This window comes from Euleptes europaea, chromosome 1, assembly GCF_029931775.1.
Source record: "Euleptes europaea isolate rEulEur1 chromosome 1, rEulEur1.hap1, whole genome shotgun sequence".
Taxonomy (NCBI): Eukaryota; Metazoa; Chordata; class Lepidosauria; order Squamata; family Sphaerodactylidae; genus Euleptes; species Euleptes europaea.
In genome coordinates this window covers 81,750,705-81,768,899 of record NC_079312.1, presented here as the reverse complement: position 1 = coordinate 81,768,899, position 18,195 = coordinate 81,750,705, and the positions used below count along the sequence as shown (strand labels likewise).

General features: G+C 44.6%; 1 non-coding gene across 1 annotated transcript; it reads left to right on the top strand.

Annotated features, from left to right (window-relative positions):
* Nucleotides 1-728: 728 nt before the first annotated feature.
* On the top strand, nucleotides 729-800 carry TRNAS-GGA (transfer RNA serine (anticodon GGA)). The gene has a single exon. It is a non-coding gene; the product is annotated as a tRNA-Ser (tRNA).
* Nucleotides 801-18,195: the final 17,395 nt, after the last annotated feature.

Here is an 18,195-nt window from a genome sequence, read left to right as displayed (position 1 = left end):
AGCCTAGAGAAGACCAAAGGGAGGCACATCATGTTCTTCAACTACCAGAAAGGCTGTCACATGGGAAAGTGCACAGCCTTGTTCTCTGCTGCTGTAGAGGGCAAAAATGGATCTAATGGGCTTAACAGTTTTTTAAAAAAAAATTGGTGAGGGCCGAAGTACTGTAGAAGCAGGGCCACTGAAAGTTGGTGTACTACCTGAGGGGAACATGTGCAGTAATTATCCCAGCCAGGCATGTGTTGAACGTTTCGAAAAAGCCATTAAGTGTGCAGGGGTTAGCTAGGCTACCCTGAGGCTCTGAGAAGGAGCCTCCAAACATGAGTCTCAGCATCAAATCAGAACTGACAACATTTCCCAAGGAGAAAGGATGGGATATCCCATAATCTGGGAAACGAATCACAATATCACACAATATCACACCTTCAAATGGCCATGTTTGGCTGACCACATTGATTCAAAGGACGTGGAGGAACTGCCTTTGCAGATTATAATGGAAAGAAAAATAAACATTTTCTGGACATAGCCTAAGGTATAGAGGTCCATTTAATAGGGATGTGCAATATGACAACCATTTTATTCATTTTCATTTGGTGTTTACACCCATTAATTGCTTTTCATTTTTCTTTGCTTCCAGGAAACACACTTATGGCTTGTAATTTATACATTCAATATGGTTGATATTTCAGTAGTTTCGTCCCTTGACTGAGGAATCCATTCTGATTTGGGGAGGGGCTGTAGCTCAGTGGTAGAGCATCTGCCTGGAATGCAGAAGATCCCAGATTCAATCCCTGGCATCTCCAGTTAAAGGGACTAGGCAAGTAGGTGATATGAAAGACCTCTACCTGAGACCCTGGAAAGCCGCTGCCAGTCTGAGTAGACAATACTGACTTTGATGGACCAAGGGTCTGATTCAGGATAAGGCAGCTTCATGTGTGCTCAATTGTTCATGAATTTCAGACTGAAAGAAAGGGTCACAATTTTATATACCATTAAAAGACTAAAACATTTCTGGCTGTAACATCTTTATTGCAATTCACCTTGAATGAAATTCTCCCAGTCACATTTCAGATGAAGGGGAGAAAGGGTTCCAAATAAAAGTGCCTGATTCCTCCCTCCAGTTCCCCTTACAGAGCTAATGCAGCCTAGTGGACCTGGTTTCCATAAGTGAAACAGGGTGCGTGTTGGGGGTTTAAACCTTCCTTCCCCTCACTATGGCCCTGATCTGTCAAGAATGGTTGTGTACATGTGGCCTCAAACACAGTCATCCCCCTTGCATTGAAGAACCTTTAGTCTAACTAGGCAAGAGAAACCATAAACACATAGGTACTGGGTAGAGTTGGCAAAGGCAGTTTTCTTGACCTCCATTGGAGTTCCAGCTGCAGCAGGAGTGAAAATATAGTTAGAGCTGGCAAGAAAAAGGTTGTCCTAGAAGCTCGGTGACAAGAGATGATAAATAACTTGTTAAATATAGAGCCAGGTAATTTGTTGGAAATAAAAGCAGCACTGGCTTATTGAAGACATGCAAAGACAAATTATGCTCTTTGTAGGAGTTTTGGGGTCAGAGGAAACCTAGCAGCATCCTCCCCCCATTACAAAATGCAATGGGGAAGGTCTACTGAAAATTATTAAACCTTTTCCAAATCTGGTTTAGCACTACAAATGAGAGTTAGCATGGTTCAGTAGCTCCAGGTATGAGCTGTGAGCCTGGAGGTCCCTGGTTCAATCCTGCATTAGCTATAAACTCATCTAGCATCTGTAATAATTCTGATCTGCTTTGCAGGGTTGTTGCAAGGATGGCTGAGGTAAGTGATGAAAAAAAAGCACTTTATAAATGCTTAGAGTAATTCCAGTGGAAATAAGGAGTGCATTTCATGAGCATTAACAGCTCATGTGAAGAAGCGATTTCTAAAGAAAGCAGCTTGCCACCTGTGGTGGTCCTCGGACCTAGGAGTGTGTGGCTGTCCTCGACTAGAGCCAGGACTTTTTTGGCCTGGTGAAATGCTCTGCCTAGTAACATCAGGGCCCTGCGGGACCTGAAAGAGTTCTGCAGGCCCACCAGGCCTAAAACTGAGGGCAGCCACAGGTGGTATAAATGCTGGCATCCCTACTCCCTCCCCCATAGGGTTGCCAACTTCCAGGTACTACCTGAGATCTCCTTCTATTACAACTGCTCTCCAGCCTACAGAGATCAGTTCACCTGGAGAAAATAGCAGCCTGCAGTGTCACCCACAACTAGGGTTGCCAACCTCCAGTTGGTGGCAGGAGATCTCCTGCTATTAAAAATGATCTCTAGCCGATATAACTCAGTTCACCTGGAGAAAATGGCCACCTTGGCAATTGGACTCTATGGCATTGAAGTCCCTCCCCAAACCCCACCCTCCTCAGGCTCCACCCCAAAAACCTCCCACCAGTGGCGAAGAGTGGCCTGGCAACCCTACCTTTACAACTGGTGTCTTAGGGGAGTGGGTTGCCATCTTGTTTTCGACTGGGCTTTGGCATTTCTTGCTGCAGCAGGCACTACATTAAATGGCAACCATCTGTTTTAATAATTTAGGAGATTGTATTTATGGTTTTAGATGTTTTATTGTTATCGCTATTTGTGGTTTTAATGTTGTTACCCACCCTGAGCCTGGCCTTGGCTGGCAAGGGCGGGTTAGAACTTAAAAAAAAAATAATTAAAAAAAATAAACATTCCTCCAGTGGAAATGCAAGCAAAGACTGTGTTAACCCCTTGCGCTAAGTCAAACTTTGATGAACACAAAGCCCTGGATCCTAGTGCACCAGTGCTTGTGGAAGGGACATCTGCCTGTCTTGCCCTCCCCCGCCCCCGCTCCAAGGTATCTCTGGACCCCTGGTAACATAATGAGGTGCAAATAGAATCACCCCATTCTTCTGCAGGTAGAAGTGCCTTCTGCAAGTGAAAAAAAGATAATTAGAATCTAAGCCAAGGGGCTGAACGAAGATCTTGGATTGCTGCATCACTGTAGCAATGTTTAAATTGTATCTAATTGCTGGTCAATGTAAATTATGTGTACAGAATGTTAAACCTTCTGGCCCAACCTTGAGTATGTTAGGAATGCTTGAGTCCCATTGAAATCAAGTGGATTTAAACACATAATTAAGAGTTTAATTCCCCACTGGATTGCACATTTTGTGATTAGGCTACAATCTGTCTGAAGTGCCTGGAAATATTTGCATTGATAACCAAATTTGCTGGCCTTATTGCTGCATAATAGGTACCTTTTATATTCAGCCTGATTAAACATCAGCCCTTTAGCAAATTGAGCACTACAGCTACTATTTATTTATCTGGCACTTTTTCTAATTAGCTGTAAATTTTCAGTGCCTTTATCCTCACTACAGCCCTATGAGGTAGACAGATATTATTTGCAGAAGTGGGGAGGAAGCTGAAATGGCTTTCCCAAGGTGTTGCAGCAAATCTGTAACTCAGTTCACATTTGGGGAGGCCCTAGCATGGCTGCATCAGGAGTCTTGGATATATGGCCACAAGGATTCAGATTGGACAGCACGTGTAGAAGAGCTGTTTATGAGAACTGGCATCTCCACAGGGAAGCAATATTTATGACCCACTGTGATTTCTGTAACCGTGGCTGTCCTCTTTCAGGCCAGTGTGATCATGTGAATTATTGTAGCTTTTGTATAGGCTTCATGTGAAAGCAGCTGGTTTTGGTACAATTACTGTAGGTGTCCTAACTGACCTCATTGCTGGAGAGTTTGGCGATGCTGCTACTGGGACATACAAGTCTGGCAAGTCTGAAGAAGCACGAGAAAACATTATTAAAAGAAACGCCTTGCAGGCATGGAAAATGTCACTTTTCCTATTTTCCTAATGAGAAACTATTGAACCACAGTATTCTTACCTAGAAGGAATATCTCGGTAAACCTCTAGTGTGCTTAAAAAAGGATTCACAAAGTGGTTATTATTTGCATTAATTATCCATCTAAAATAAGTGAAAAAGGCAGAAGAATACTACATCCTGGAAAGAAGCCAACCAATGTGAGGAAACTTTAGAATATCCTGCATGTTAAAAGGCCACTAGTTCTTGCAAAGGGTCAGTGGGGTTGTTTTCAAAGCCAATTTGGAAAAAAACAGAAGGAAAGTTAAATCTACCCTTCCTGCGATAAGTCCACCTTCAGTCATACCTTATCCAAAAGAACATCATTAGTTTATTTATTGTTTATATGTGCTATTAAAACAATAAGTTGGAAAGGGTATAACCTATCCAGGCCTGCCATCTTTCCAGTAGAGGCAGGGCATTCTCTGTCCCTGTCTCTTTTTTCCCTCTGCCACTCTGAGCGCCAAGAAAAACAAACAAACAAAAAGCCACCAGGCTGACACCCGGGCATGCGTCCTGCCCAGCACAGGCATGGTGGCTGTCTCAGGGGCTGGCAGCAATGTCTCCCTTGCAGGATCTGCCAGGATAGCCTCTGGTGCTGCTTGCTTATTTTCAGCAGGTGCCTCTGCAGTGGTGGTCCCTCGTCCCTCCGGTCCTCCTTGGCCATCAGCCTCGGCTCCTTAGGCGGTTCCCCTGAGGACTCTGATTCAGAGTCACTGGGCTGGTTAGAGGGGGTTGTGACAGAAGGTGATTGGCTGCACCTCTGTGTGCCTCTCAGGAGCCTCACTGGGTGCTGCTGCTTGGTTGGTGGGCACTGCCATGATTGCTATGGACTGCAGCATGTTTGCTATGACATCTGAGCCTCACAGAGGGAGCATGTTGTCACTTCCATCTGCATAGGGAATGGACCAGCAGCGCCTCAGCTGAGCTCGCAGCTGACCACCTCTGCAACAGCAGTCCTCCTCAAGATTTGGCTGAAATTCACTGAATACCAGTGTTAGGAGGCAACAACAAGTGGAGGGTCCATGCACTGTTCATAGGCTTTTTGGGGACATCAGGTGGACCACTGTGGGAAAGAGGGTGTTCAGCTAGACAGGCCACTGATCTGATCCAGCATGGCTGTTCTTATGTTGTCAGGCATCTGATGCCCAGGCTGCATCTGTATTAGCATCTCCCAATATCTAGCACTGTAAGAGAGAGATAATATGAAATGAGAAAACCTAACTATTTCCAAAAACATGACATTTTTTGTAGGAATGCCTTGCTGGAAGAGACCCTGCGTTTGCTGTTTCCAATGGAAGCCAACCAAAAGCTACAAAAAGCTCTCAAGCAGGGCATGATGTTGTAGAATTTAATGTCAATCAGGTAGGCTGTATAGAACGCATGTGCTTTTCATGGATTGGATTTCATTTAGATAGAATAAGCAGGCCTGAAACGACAATGGGTCATAGAATCTGCTTTTGCTACCTACGAAAACTGCAAGGCATTTCTCATTGTTCTAGTACTCAGAGATAACAGTTACTTAGCTGGCTGGATGAATAGATGGTCTTCTGCCAAAAAACAAATCCTGGAACAAAGAACAATAGGAATAGTTATTTGTGTTAAACTTAAAGTATCCTATGAATACTTAGGGGAATGTCATTCTTGCGATAGTGAGAAATCAGATGATTCAATAGAGGTGATCTTTTACACTCAATATCAGCTGTGAGTATGTTGTGACATATAAAATTCTGAGATCTGGATAGTGAAATTGTTTTTATGCAAAAGCTCTGGGCAAGAACGATAGAGATTTCAATTCATTCTTAAATTCAGTGTAGGTACAGTAGGAATAGGAGCCCCGTGGTGCAGAGTGTTAAGCTGCAGTACTGCAGTCAAAAGCTCTGCTCATGACCTGAGTTCGATCCCGACGGAAGTCGGTTTCAGGTAGCCAGCTCAAGGTTGACTCAGCCATCCATCCTTCTAAGGTCGGTGAAATGAGTACCCAGCTTGCTGGGGGTAAAGGGAAGATGACTGGGGAAGGCCCTGGCAAACCACCCCATAAACAAAGTCTGCCTTGGAAACGTCGGGATGTGACGTCACCCCATGGGTCAGGAATGACCCAGTGCTTGCACAGGGGACCTTTACCTTTACAGTAGGAATGCTATATATGCTCATATAATTTAATAGCCGATATCTATGCTAGTATTTTTATTTCAATAATAATCATTTATCTAATCATATCTAGAATTGTTACACTATTTTAGAATATAGGTTCTAACTAAACTGCTGAATGATGCTGGGGAAACATATGGTTTTCACACTGAACCTGGAATAAACAAATAAACTTCTGATCTGCAATGAAAGGCTGGGTCCTTTGAAAAGTGAGTATTAGAGGGAATATGCTTAGTGCATTGGCTTTAATTTATTCAAAGAGCCTTTTAGTATCCATGTGCATGATTTAAGGGAACGTCCCCTCACAAATGGGTCTAATTGACTGACTCAGTATCATGACAGTTATATTGCCTTCATATAGGGAGATTCCTCTTAGCTGCTGCAGCTGTTCACCTAGTTCAGTGGTCGGCAAATTCATTAGTCAACAGAGCCAAATATCAACAGTACAACGATTGAGATTTCTTTTGAGAGCCAAATTTCTTAAACTATATAGGTAGGTACACTGTTTATTAACTTAATAAACTTTAATTAAAGTTTTAAGTCTTAATTAAACTATAGGTACACTGGGGGGGGGAGATGCTAGGGTTGCCAGGCCTCCAGCCACCACCTGGAGGTTGGCAAGCCTAGTAGAGGAAGGAAGGAAGGAAGGAAGGGGGAGGGGCGGAGGAAGGAAGGAAGGAAGGAAGGAAGGAAGAAAGAAAGAAAGAAAGAAAGAAAGAAAGAAAGAACTGGGAAAGGAAAGAGAAGGAAGGAACTGGGGAAGAAAGGATGAAAGGGAGTAAGGATGGAGGGAAGGAAGAAAGAAAGAGTGGGGGAGGGACAGAGAGAAAGAAAGGAAGGAAGGAACTGGGAAAGGAAAGAGAAGGAAGGAACTGGGGAAGAAAGGATGAAAGGAAGGAAGGATGGAAGGAAGAAAGAAAGAAAGAGTGGGGGAGGGACAGAGAGAAAGAAAGAGGAAGGAAAGAACTGGGAAAGGAAAGAGAAGGAAGGAACTGGGGAAGAAAGGATGGAAGGAAGGAAGAAAGAAAGAAGAGGGGGAGAAAGGAGAGGGGGAGGGGGACTGGGACAGCAGGCCTTTCTCTGGCAGATGCGCAGCTGTTGAGGGGCCGCCTGCACCTCCGCGAGAGCCCTGAGGAGGAGGAGGAGGAGGAGGCATCGGCGGGCGAAAACGGCCGGGGGAGAAACACCTGAGGAGGAGGACGATGGCGGCAGCTGCCTGGAGCTGGACTTTTGGGAGCCGCCTGAGGGGGACGAGGAGGAGGAAGGCGGCAAGGAGGAGCTGCTGCTGGAGCCTGGAGGAGGAGGCCCGGCCTCGTTGCTGCTGGCCTCCCCGCCACCTGTCAGTTGTTGGGGGGAGAGAGGGGGGGAGAGGAAGAAGACAGCCGTGTGCGTGCGAGGCAGGAAGCTTTCAGCCCTGCTGACGCGCGCAGGGTGGGGGGGGAAGGTGTTGTGTTGGCACTCTTCCCTGCCGCCCCCCACGAAGGCCCCCGCCAGTGGCAGCGGCACCGAGCCCAGCCCGGGAGATGACAGCAGGGGCGGCGAGGCCAGCGGCAATGAGGCCGGGCCTCCAGGCTCCAGCACCAGCTCCTCCTCTCCGCCTTCCTCCTCCTCGATCCCCTCAGGCGGCTCCCAGGCCTTCAAGGGAGGCGGCAGGGAAGAGCGCCAACACAGCACCTTTCTCCCCTCCCACATGAGCACACGCGGGGCCCAGCAGGGCTGAAAGCTTCGCGCCTCATGCAGGCACGCCTGCGGCTGGCTTCTTCCTCTTCCCCCCTCCCTCGCCACCCAACAGCTGACAGGCGGCAAGAGGAGGTTTAAAGGGCGCCGCAGCGTTCCTGCACGCTGTGGCTTCCGGAACAGTTTTGGGGAGAGACATGCTGGTCTGCATTTCAATGGATGGGCCCTGGAGCTCCCCCCGGCCATTCTCCATGGGGGGGGGGAGACAGCGCGCTCGCTTGCCTGCTCTCTCGCGCTCGCTCGCTCTTGCTCTCTCTCAGGCGCGCCGGCTCCGGACAGGAAACTCACCTCCGCTCGCTCTCACTCTCTCCTGCGCAAAGGGAGCAAGCGCAGCCCGGCTACTGGCGCGAGCAGGCGCGAGAGCAGGGGCTCCGAACCAAGTGGCAGAGCCGCACTCAAGGGGCCAAAGAGCCGCATGCGGCTCACGAGCTGCGGTTTGCTGACCACTGACCTAGTTATATCTATTCTCCATTAATTTGTCCAAAAAGTTTTAAAAAATAACTAATGGCCATCACTACAACTTGTGGTTGTGAACCCCACAAGTTGATTACATTGTATGAAAGAAAACTTTGTTTTGTTTGTTCTGTAATTATGCAAATCAGCTTCACTGGGTGAATCCATGGTTTATCCCAGTTATAACTGTTATTGAAGGATAAAATGTGTGCTTAGACTAACACAAGATTTTTAAGGGTATAAGCATTTCAGAGTCAAAGTTCCCTTTGTCACAGAGCTTTGGCTCTTGAATGATTATACTCTGAAAATCTTGTTGGTTTCTAAGGTGCTACTGGACTTGATTCTAGTTGTTCTACTGCAGACCAGCAAGGCTACCTTCTGAAGCTATCTTTATAAATTTAAACTATGCCTCTCACTTAGTGGCATGATTTGAAAATATGCTACTTCCAGTAAAAGTGCAATCCTGACTTCTCAGAATGAAACTCCTCGAGAGGCCAGGAAGGGGCTTCACCGGTGTTGGAGCCCTCTACACCGGTGTCCGGGCTACTTACACCACCATAAGAGGCCTCAATGCTGGTGGGGAGGGCTGGATGCCGGCATTGGGGCCACTCTGGGACACCAATGGGGCCTTTCACCAGCATCCCACCTGTATAAAGGCCTGCACTGGCATTCCGGGGAGTGTTCCGGTGTCTCCGGGGGCATTCCCCGGGTGTTCTGGGGGGGGGCCTGCCTGTCCCCTTTCGCCCCTTAACACCAGCACCGAGAATGGTGTTGCTGTGCCTGCTTTTTAGCAGGCACAGCCTCACTGTTCTCTATGGGGCGAAAAGCCCCATTTGAACTTTTAAAAGCCTGCAAAAGGCTTTTTTAAGGTTTTTGGCAGCCAGGAAACCAATTTGGAGGTGGCGCGGCGGCACCAGCTGCCAGAGGCTCAGGAATGCACTGTATAGTATGCAGAGAATATAACTTGGATTCAGCTATGCGACCACACCCAGGGCCCTGTTTGAATAGTGTCTGCATGTGATACTTTGTCATCTTTAAATGATAGTGTAGGTCCCATCTGCACATACAGTTCCTCAGTGGCAAATGTGAGCTTGGTTGCTGATTGTAATGGTCAGGTACCACCACTCACTGACAATGCAAGAGGTGAAGGGGTTCTCCAAGCCTTCATTCCCACATGAAGAGTCAGAACACTGAGATGGTAGGATGAACGGCTCTGTTTCAGACTGAGCCCTCTCCCCTACGTAAAACTCCTTCAAACAGGAAACCAGTGCAGCAAGCAGAGAAGGGAGCGAACCTTATTCTTTGATGTGCTAGTTTTCTATTTTGCTTCATTCCTATGCAAAGGAACAATTAGAGCTGGAAACCACCATTTGCAGACTAAAGTGATGCAGTCCATTCTACCACCCCAGCTCTCTACCACCTCATTCTCTGGGTTGTGTGAAGCTGGCCTGACATATTGATGCCTGGCAGTTGCTGTTGAGTGCTGGTGGCAAACAATAAGATAGGTTGGGTTGGTTACTGCCTGGACAGTTGTTTTCAGAGGCTAGGTTCAGAGTGATGGCATCAGCATTTTCTGCTACATGGCAACAACTACCAATTTCTAAGTAAGCTGCCTTCTCTCCATGGCTATTTAAAGGTGACAACTGAGCTAAATGAATGTTAAAAGCAAAAGCATTAAAATGTATCTTATTGCTTTGCTTCAAGGCAGAGCAGTTAATTTTAAGAGCGCCCCCCCATCTTTGCAGATTTTAATCTAGGCACCTCCTGTTTAGTTTGTTAATTAGGAATTAATTTTTTCCAGCATGCCCTATACCACATTTTCAGAGCAGGTAACAAGGTTAAAATCAGAATTCAATGAAATCTATAAATAACATACCAATTAAAACAGTAAAGTGCAATAACAGAATTAAGGTTATTTCATATCTGCTTTACTTTAGCAATTAAAATAAACAAATGTCTTATAGCACCTTAGAAAATATTGGACTCTGGCAAGTTCCTTGAGACCACAGCTAAGAAATAGGTTGTCTTAGACTGAACATCAGAATCTGACCTTCAATGAATTTTGGAGTACTCAACAACAATGAATACTACCTCATAATCGATGGTTTTTGAAAGACTCCACACAGTATCATTCAGTCATCATTAGACATTACTGATGTGTTTGGGAATTTGCTGCCTTATAGTAATTTGGTGAGTTTATTGTATTTAGTCTCGATTGGTTTTTATTGTTCTTACATGCTTTGAGCACTTCCATAGAGAAGTGGCATACAAATATTTGAAATAAATAAATAAATACATAAACAGTAGTAAGTATTGTATAACGGGTTGGATCCTATGGAGGATTTTTGTGGACAGAAGGTTGACAATTTTTACCAACTTCCTGCTCCTGTGGCAGACCTCTTATTCCCCCTTCATACTGTTCTTGGGGGGGGGGCGTCCCCTGTCCCCCATGAGCAACATTTCAGGGGCATTTTGAGGAGCAGGAGGCAAGAAATACTGAACAGAAATACTGTCTTTTTTGTGGGGGTGAGATTCAAGCCATTATCTGACAGCTGATATCTAACTGTAATTAGTAAATTTTGCCCTATTAATTTCATTCACCAGTTTTAAACTTAAAGAAAGATCCCTTAAATGGGTAACTTAAACCAAAACGACTGAACTTCAGATGTTGAGTATGAAAACCAAATTGCAAAAACTACCACTGGACATTTATTTATGTATGTTATTTTTTCTTACTGGGACTCAAAGGCAGATTATAGAGTGAATCAATACAATCAATGCATCAATACAATCAGTAAGATGAGACATTCAAAAAGCAACCAGAAGTCTAAAGAACAGAACTGAAGCAAAGTATAACATTAAATGATGCAAAATTACACAATAGGATCCAACCCACAGCAAACAATACATAGCAGTACAGAGCACAGTCCTTGATAATCAAACCAAGTAACTTTGTGAAGCCTTTTGTCCCAGTCCTAACCTATTGCCTGTGTAGAAAAGCCCTCTTGAATAATTCAGTTTTGTATAGTTTGTGGAAAGCCAGGTGAGTTGGAGCCTTCGTGACCTCCTCAGGCAGGCTATTCAACAAGATGGGAGCCACAACGGAGAAGGCACATGTACAGGCAATTGTTGAATTGGAGGTTGGCACCTGCTTGGATGAGCAAAGTTGCCATAGTGGAGCATGGGGGAGAGATGGTTTCACAAATATGAGGGTCCAAGGCCAGGAAGGGCTTTATATGTGATAACCAATACCTTAAATTGAGTCTAGTAACTGATGGGAAGTCAGTGGTTGGCCACTGTGTGAATGGACTGCTGGACATGATGGACCTTGATCTAATCCAGCATGGCTTTTCTTTCTCCTGTTCTTATGAGTGACTTCAGAATGGGAGTAATCTGTATGCTCCATCTTGCTCCCAATAATAGCTGAGCTGTGGCATTCTGCACTAGGGCTGTTGAAAAAAAAATTCGGTATAGTTTGGCTTCGGCAAAATTCAGCCCATTTTTATTCGGGCCGTGCCGAAGTCTGAACTCCTCCACTTCGGATCCCCGAAATTCGAGGGGGATCCGGAGTTCGGGGGAAAATTCGCCCCCCGCGTGCCTTCAGGGGGATTCCCTGAAAACGCACGGGGGGGGGGCTTTAAACAGATCTGCACCTCCCAGCTGGCGGGGCTGGCGGGGGGCTGGCAAGCCCCTCTGCGCTGTCTGCGCAGGCAGCGCAGAGGGTTTCCAGACCCCCCTTCAGCCCTGATGGGACTCCCGGCAGGGCTGGCGGGGGGTTGTCAAGCCCCTCTGCGCTCTCTGCGCGAGGGGCCCTTTAAACAGATCGGTGCCTCCCAGTTGGGAGGCGCAGACCTGTTTAAAGGGCCCCCTCCCCGCACCTTCATGGATGCCCCGTGAAGGCGCAGGGGGGCCTGAATCTGCCGAATTTATTCACCGAACCCCCAAAGTCGGCAAATTCGGCTCCCCCGTTTCCCACCTTTTTTGAGTTCGGTTCATCCGAACCGAAAAACAGCCGAATCGGGGGAAATTCAGCTTTTTTTCAGTTCGGCCGAACCGAATCAACAGCCCTATTCTGCACCAACTGAAGTTTCCTCATTGATTTTGAAGGGAGACCAATATACAGTGCATTACAGTAGTCTAGTCTCTGTGTCATCGTAGGATGTATCTAGGTGGCCAGATCAACTGTATTTCAAGCTAGGCTGAGTTGGAAGAAAGCTTTTTTTGCTGATGCATTAACTTGCTTCTCCAACAATAACTGTGTCCAGTACAATGCCAGGACTCTTAATTGAGTTGGCAGGCACAGCTGAAACCCTTTGAAAGTGGGGAGCAGAATCCAAACTGCAAGATTTGAAATGCTGTTAAATTTAGAATATTTGGATTGGACTTAACATTTATGGTTTCAGGATTCATATGCATTGTGGGTTATGGCTCAGATTACAAATTGTGGGTCTTGGAATTTTGGGTGCCAAAATTTCAGAAAATCTAAGAAGCCTGTCAGATTTTCTAGAAGCCAGCTAAGAAGGAAGGAAAGATTGGAAATTGAGAGCATAAGTGAGTGACAAGGATGGATCCTCATTTTTGTTAGCATGTTCTGGTTTTTCAAGCTCCTTTTTCTTCTAGGCAGAACTAGAACCGAGAGGTCCCAGGGCTCATGTTGGCTCATCACCTTTTACATAGGTTCTCTTCCACAGCAAGTTCTTCTGGCTGCAGTTGGGCACTAAGGAAGTTAGAGGAGAAAGTGGCCAGGTCCCACACAAAGCCACAGACAGGGGAAGAGGAAACTTTAGTGCCACTCTGGGATCAATTTTAAAGTGCCATACTGGCTGCAAGTTGTAAGTGGTGACATCCCAATTTTTTTATAGTTCTAGTATGGGAAAAGATTACTGCTTATACCCCATAGAAGTTTAGATTTCAGCAGCAAAAAAATAAAAAAAGAACATATCGAATGAAGGACTAAGCCACGAACAAGACAAAGAAGTTTCCAGCAGGAATTTCTCATTAAAATAGTCACAATGATTACCTTTCCTCCAAATTAGCTTGAATTTTATCTGCCTTGAATGACCCCATATTTGCTACATGACTGTACTGTATAGTTCTTTTTCGGTTTCCTTCAAAAAGGCATTGTGTTAATCGGAAGCTTAAGCAAGTCAGTGTCCAGACCCTGGCGTACACTATGAGGTCTAACAACAGACTGTAATCCAGGTTTTGGATCCATTATCGTCCCTTCTTCTCCGTTCAGCATCAGCTGGGCTGTGTGGAGGTAGACAGCCTATGATTATCAAGTACAGGGCAATGGCTCCACCTGTTCCATCATTTCCCTAATGTATGAGTGTTTCCTGTGAGGATTCCAAGCAATTAAATTATGCTGTTAAGTACTAAATACAATATGCAGCACATGGTGGTGAAAAAAAATATGGAATTTGGGGATTTTTAATGAGCTCAGGTGCTATGCAAAGAAACATTTTGGTTTTTTTTCCCCTTTGCCCATAAAATTATATGACTTGGAATCAGGGCTTTTATATAGCCAAAACACAGCCACTCTAGTTAAAGAACAAGAGAAGGGGGGAGGAGAGGGAGAAGGGGCATAGCACAGCAATAACAATGTCCAAGTCCAGTAAAATTAAATGCAGGTTTCTTCATAAATCCATGGCTTGAGCAGATGTGCAGCACATGTTGGAAACCAGGAATATGTCACTGGAAACATAGACATGAACCTGCTCCCAAAGATGAAAAATCTGTTCACACTGAGAGGCTGACCCTGCTCTTTAAACACACATCAAGCTCCTCCAGCCTATTGTATGTCTGCCATGTGTTTACGCTCTAGGCTCAGGCACCAGGGTAACTTAAGAAATGGCCAAAAGGAAGATAAGAACCAATTGCACAGTCCACAAAAGAGGCAATGACATACTGGGCGCAGGGAATGATTCAAGCAAAAGGTAACTCATTCGCCACAACCATCAAGAGCCCGGTTAAACTGGGTCATTGGGAGTGTACCAGGTGTCTTGTCTGTGTTTTTAGATACTCATTGTTGCTTGCTGTCTAGCTAAAATCCTGTCAAAAAACATAACTGTATGGCTGTAAGCCCTTGGTCCAAATGAACCAGAAACCACGACATAGACAATCAGGTCCAAAGAAGCTGGTCTTTACTGGTCAAATAGAATAACAGAGCATAAAGGAAAGGGTGACAGCTATGAGGCTAGCTAGCTAGGACGTGGTAATATAAAAGCATTGAAAGGCGAGAGATTACATATCAAAAACAACGCTGTGTTCCCAGAGTTTCAAACAGAGTTCAGTAGGCATAACAGTCCTTGAGTTAGGTCGCATTTCAGTAGGCATTTCAGCAGGCATAACAGTCCTTGAGTTTTGCCGGCGGGAAAGTGAAAGTAAACAGTTACTGAGTTACAGGCCTGACAATGGCATGATGGGGACAGGTTTTAAGAAGCAGGCTACTTTCAACACATTACATGCACCCCATAGGCACTTGTAAACTGTGGTCATATATGCATGGGTACTTTCACTCACATTCACCCCCAGTCTGTCTCAGTTGTTCTCTGGAGTTATGCATGAGTTTTCCATCCATTAGAGATGACCTCCCTGCTATTCCTCACAAATTCTGGATCTTCCCATTTCTCTGTTTCCCGGGTGAAATATCCATGCATAATGCAAAGTGCAGGACACCCAAGCTTGGCTTCTATCACAGAAAGCATGTAGTGAATTACAAAGCAGCGTGTAAACAGGCGGGGATTCAAATGCTTCCTGCTTCTTCGGAGCTCTTTCTGAGCAGAAGAAAGGCTTTTTAAAAAGGAGGTTTGGGGGTTTCCTCTCACAGTAAGCACTACAAAGTAAGCTGGTGCATAGATTCCCAACAGGAAGGCGTGCATTCAGCGAGCAATGAACCTCAGGTAAAACTCCCACGCATAAATGACCTATGTTCCCTTGGCATACATTTCTAGACTCAGTTATAATCTTAAAATACTGTATACATATAATCCATTGGAGACTTGAGAAGCAGCCTGATGAACTTAACTGAAGGCTGCCATGTTGCTTCTTCTATCAGAGAATAAGGAACCTTTATAAATAAGTTCTCAGTTTGCATATGTATCTTCAGTAAAACACCTGAAATGCTCTTGTCTTACTTCATTTCATTTGCCAGAGGGGATGTCAAAAGCTTTGGGATATGAATGCAAAATGCTCTCCTTCTGATCTTGCAAAAAGATTTGCCTTCCAGGTCATGTGCATATGAATATAGGGCATATGAATCTCCACCTGCTTCTGTTAAGGTGAATGTCAGAAGAGTTCATTTACCTCAACTGACAATGGCAGACCTTGCATGAGCGCAAGTGTTTCATCTCTCTTCTTTTAATCTTGGCATAGTACTTTGCTTTTGGCGGAGGGCATTATGCTCAGAGTAGGTGGTTTGAAGACAACTGAGCATATCAAACCTCTGGAAGAGAGAGGGCCTGACTATCATGACATTTGTAGAGACAACAACAGGGAAGGAGAAAAGTGACAGGCAAAGGGGAAAATGTTGTTGTTGTCTTCATCCTTATTATTTATTAACATTTGAATCCCACCTTTCCTCCAAGGCGCTCCAGATAACATACGTAGAGTTATCCTTCTTTTTTCTCATGACAATTATGTGAAACCAGCCAGGGAGCTGCAACCATTTGCAATTAAAGAGCCAAACAACATTTAGAGTTAGAGATCAACAAAGAGCCAGTGTAAGAAAGCCTAACTGCATCATTGAAACTGTACAACTTAACACTACCGATAATGGATCTTGATCCATACAATTTCCGCAGCCCAAATACTGGTTGTTGTGAGACCTTTATTAGGCACACATAAGTTCTAACAATAAGTAATAAATATACAGAAAAGCATTTTTGTTTTAGTACACTTATGTAAATCTGCACATGGTTTGCACTTGGATTACTAGCCGCTGTTTACCTCTATAATTTCTCTTTCTGTAAAGTGGGGATCCCCAGTGTAGTGCCTGTGGATATCATGGTGCCCACCAACACTTTTCTTGGTACCCACTGAGTGTTTTTAGAAAGTGGGTAGGGCCAGGTGGGGCTTTTGCCCAGCAGGGCTTCTGGTAGACTAATGAAAAACTGATTGGCTGTACTGATTAAAATAACATGGTTTCATCAGCAGCTGCCATCACACTGTTAGTTATATTCCTTCTCATCCCTCACTCCCAGTGGTTTTTTTAGTTACCCCTCTTCTCCTGTGCACCTGGGCTTCCTCTGTGTGGGTCTCCACCTCCTGCAGGGGCCATTTTGTGATTGCGCCCATCACAATCTCGCTATTTCCTTCACATACTGGTTATTCTAGCAACCTACCTGTTCCTGCATTATACCTTAATTTAAAGGGTTGATTTACTTCTAAAAGCGCCATATTTGGTCCATATTGAGCTACATATGTCAGTTGCTCAGGAGCTCAAGAGCCATAGGTAGCAAAGGCTTGTGAAAATATCGCTAGGTCAAGGTCACTAGCATGAGTGAGAAGGATTTAAACCCATTTCACATAATGCATACAGCAGCAGATGAAAGGAAGATGACCTGAGATGAGCAATGACTAGTAGGCTCCCTCTTTGTTGAAATTTGGTCCCTTCCCCCTTGCCAAATAACCACTCCCTGGTATAAACCTTTGCATCCCCGAGCATTCGGTTTACAGACAGATTTTCAGATACAATATCGGCACTTGGGTAAACAGCAGATGAATACCAGCTTCTCTCAACTGGTGGACGGTCAGGTCTTTTCATCTGCCATATTTATCAGTCTGCCCCCCACCAGTTGCGAAATCAAACTGAGTTCTTTTGCCCCTTGCAGGAAGACGAATTTAAGGTTCTCAAGTACGACTGTGGTCTGAGCCCCATATCAGTATTTCTAGTCCAATGCACTGGTAAGAACATTTCCATTTGAGAAATGGCACAAGAAATAATCTCCATTAGCTAATACAGATTTAAAGTGTTTTTGCAACTTTGAAACTCACAAATCATGACACCTTCAATGCCTGAGCAATTGACAAAGCAAAGCTAGCTGTCAGGGCTTAGGCACAGTTTTCGTAAACTGGAAAAATTTAAATGTTCCCAGTGGCCCAGCTATTTGTCCTTTCACATGACTGCTAGTCAATATGTTGCCTGGGATATATATTAAGACAAAAAAGTGATGCATTATTATTAATAAATGAATGGAGCTATTTGTTATTTATTATTTAAGCCCTTGATACCAGCAAGCTTGAGTGATACATGAAATATAGGCTAGTAATTTATTTATTAAGGAAAAAAATAATGATTTCTTTGGGGGTAGAGTGCAGCCCTCTGTGACCCAAAGAAGCAGGAGGTTTATCAAACCCAAATACGAGGGCTTGTAATTTCCATGCTTCTCAGAGTGCCAGAACTGACAAGCTTTTTAACATAAGTACGCAAAGCAAAATATTTATAGAAGTATTCTGGGAATATTTTAGGGTGTTTTATTATCACTTCTGAAAGCTAGGCTGTGTTATTGATTTTGGTGCTTTAATATAATCGAAGAGTGTGGGCACACACGTGGCTTCTAATCCAAAGCAGCACTGATGGCACCCAGTATATCTTGCAGGAGGGCTCCTTGAACGAGACAACTGTGTATCACAGCCCAAAATTTCAGGTAATGAATTTTAGTTATTATGGTGTTGCTTAACTTACAGTACCAGGAAACATACCCCCTCCTTCCACCATGTTCCATCCTAATCCTCCCAGTCACCGTTCTCCTGAATCAGAAGCTTTATTTCCTACATTAGTATAATGCAATTTACATTGTATTTATGAAGGCTTCATCCCAAGGAAGGTGTAATCATCATTATCCTTTCCTGCATGCCATTAGAATAGCATATTTCTCTTAAAAATGGGATGGCTTTGCTTAGATGAAAAAAAGATCAACATGAATAACTGCTGTTTGTGTGCCATTGTTGCATCTGTCTTTGGGAGCTGCTTCTGATTTTGCTAGGCTTGCTTCTG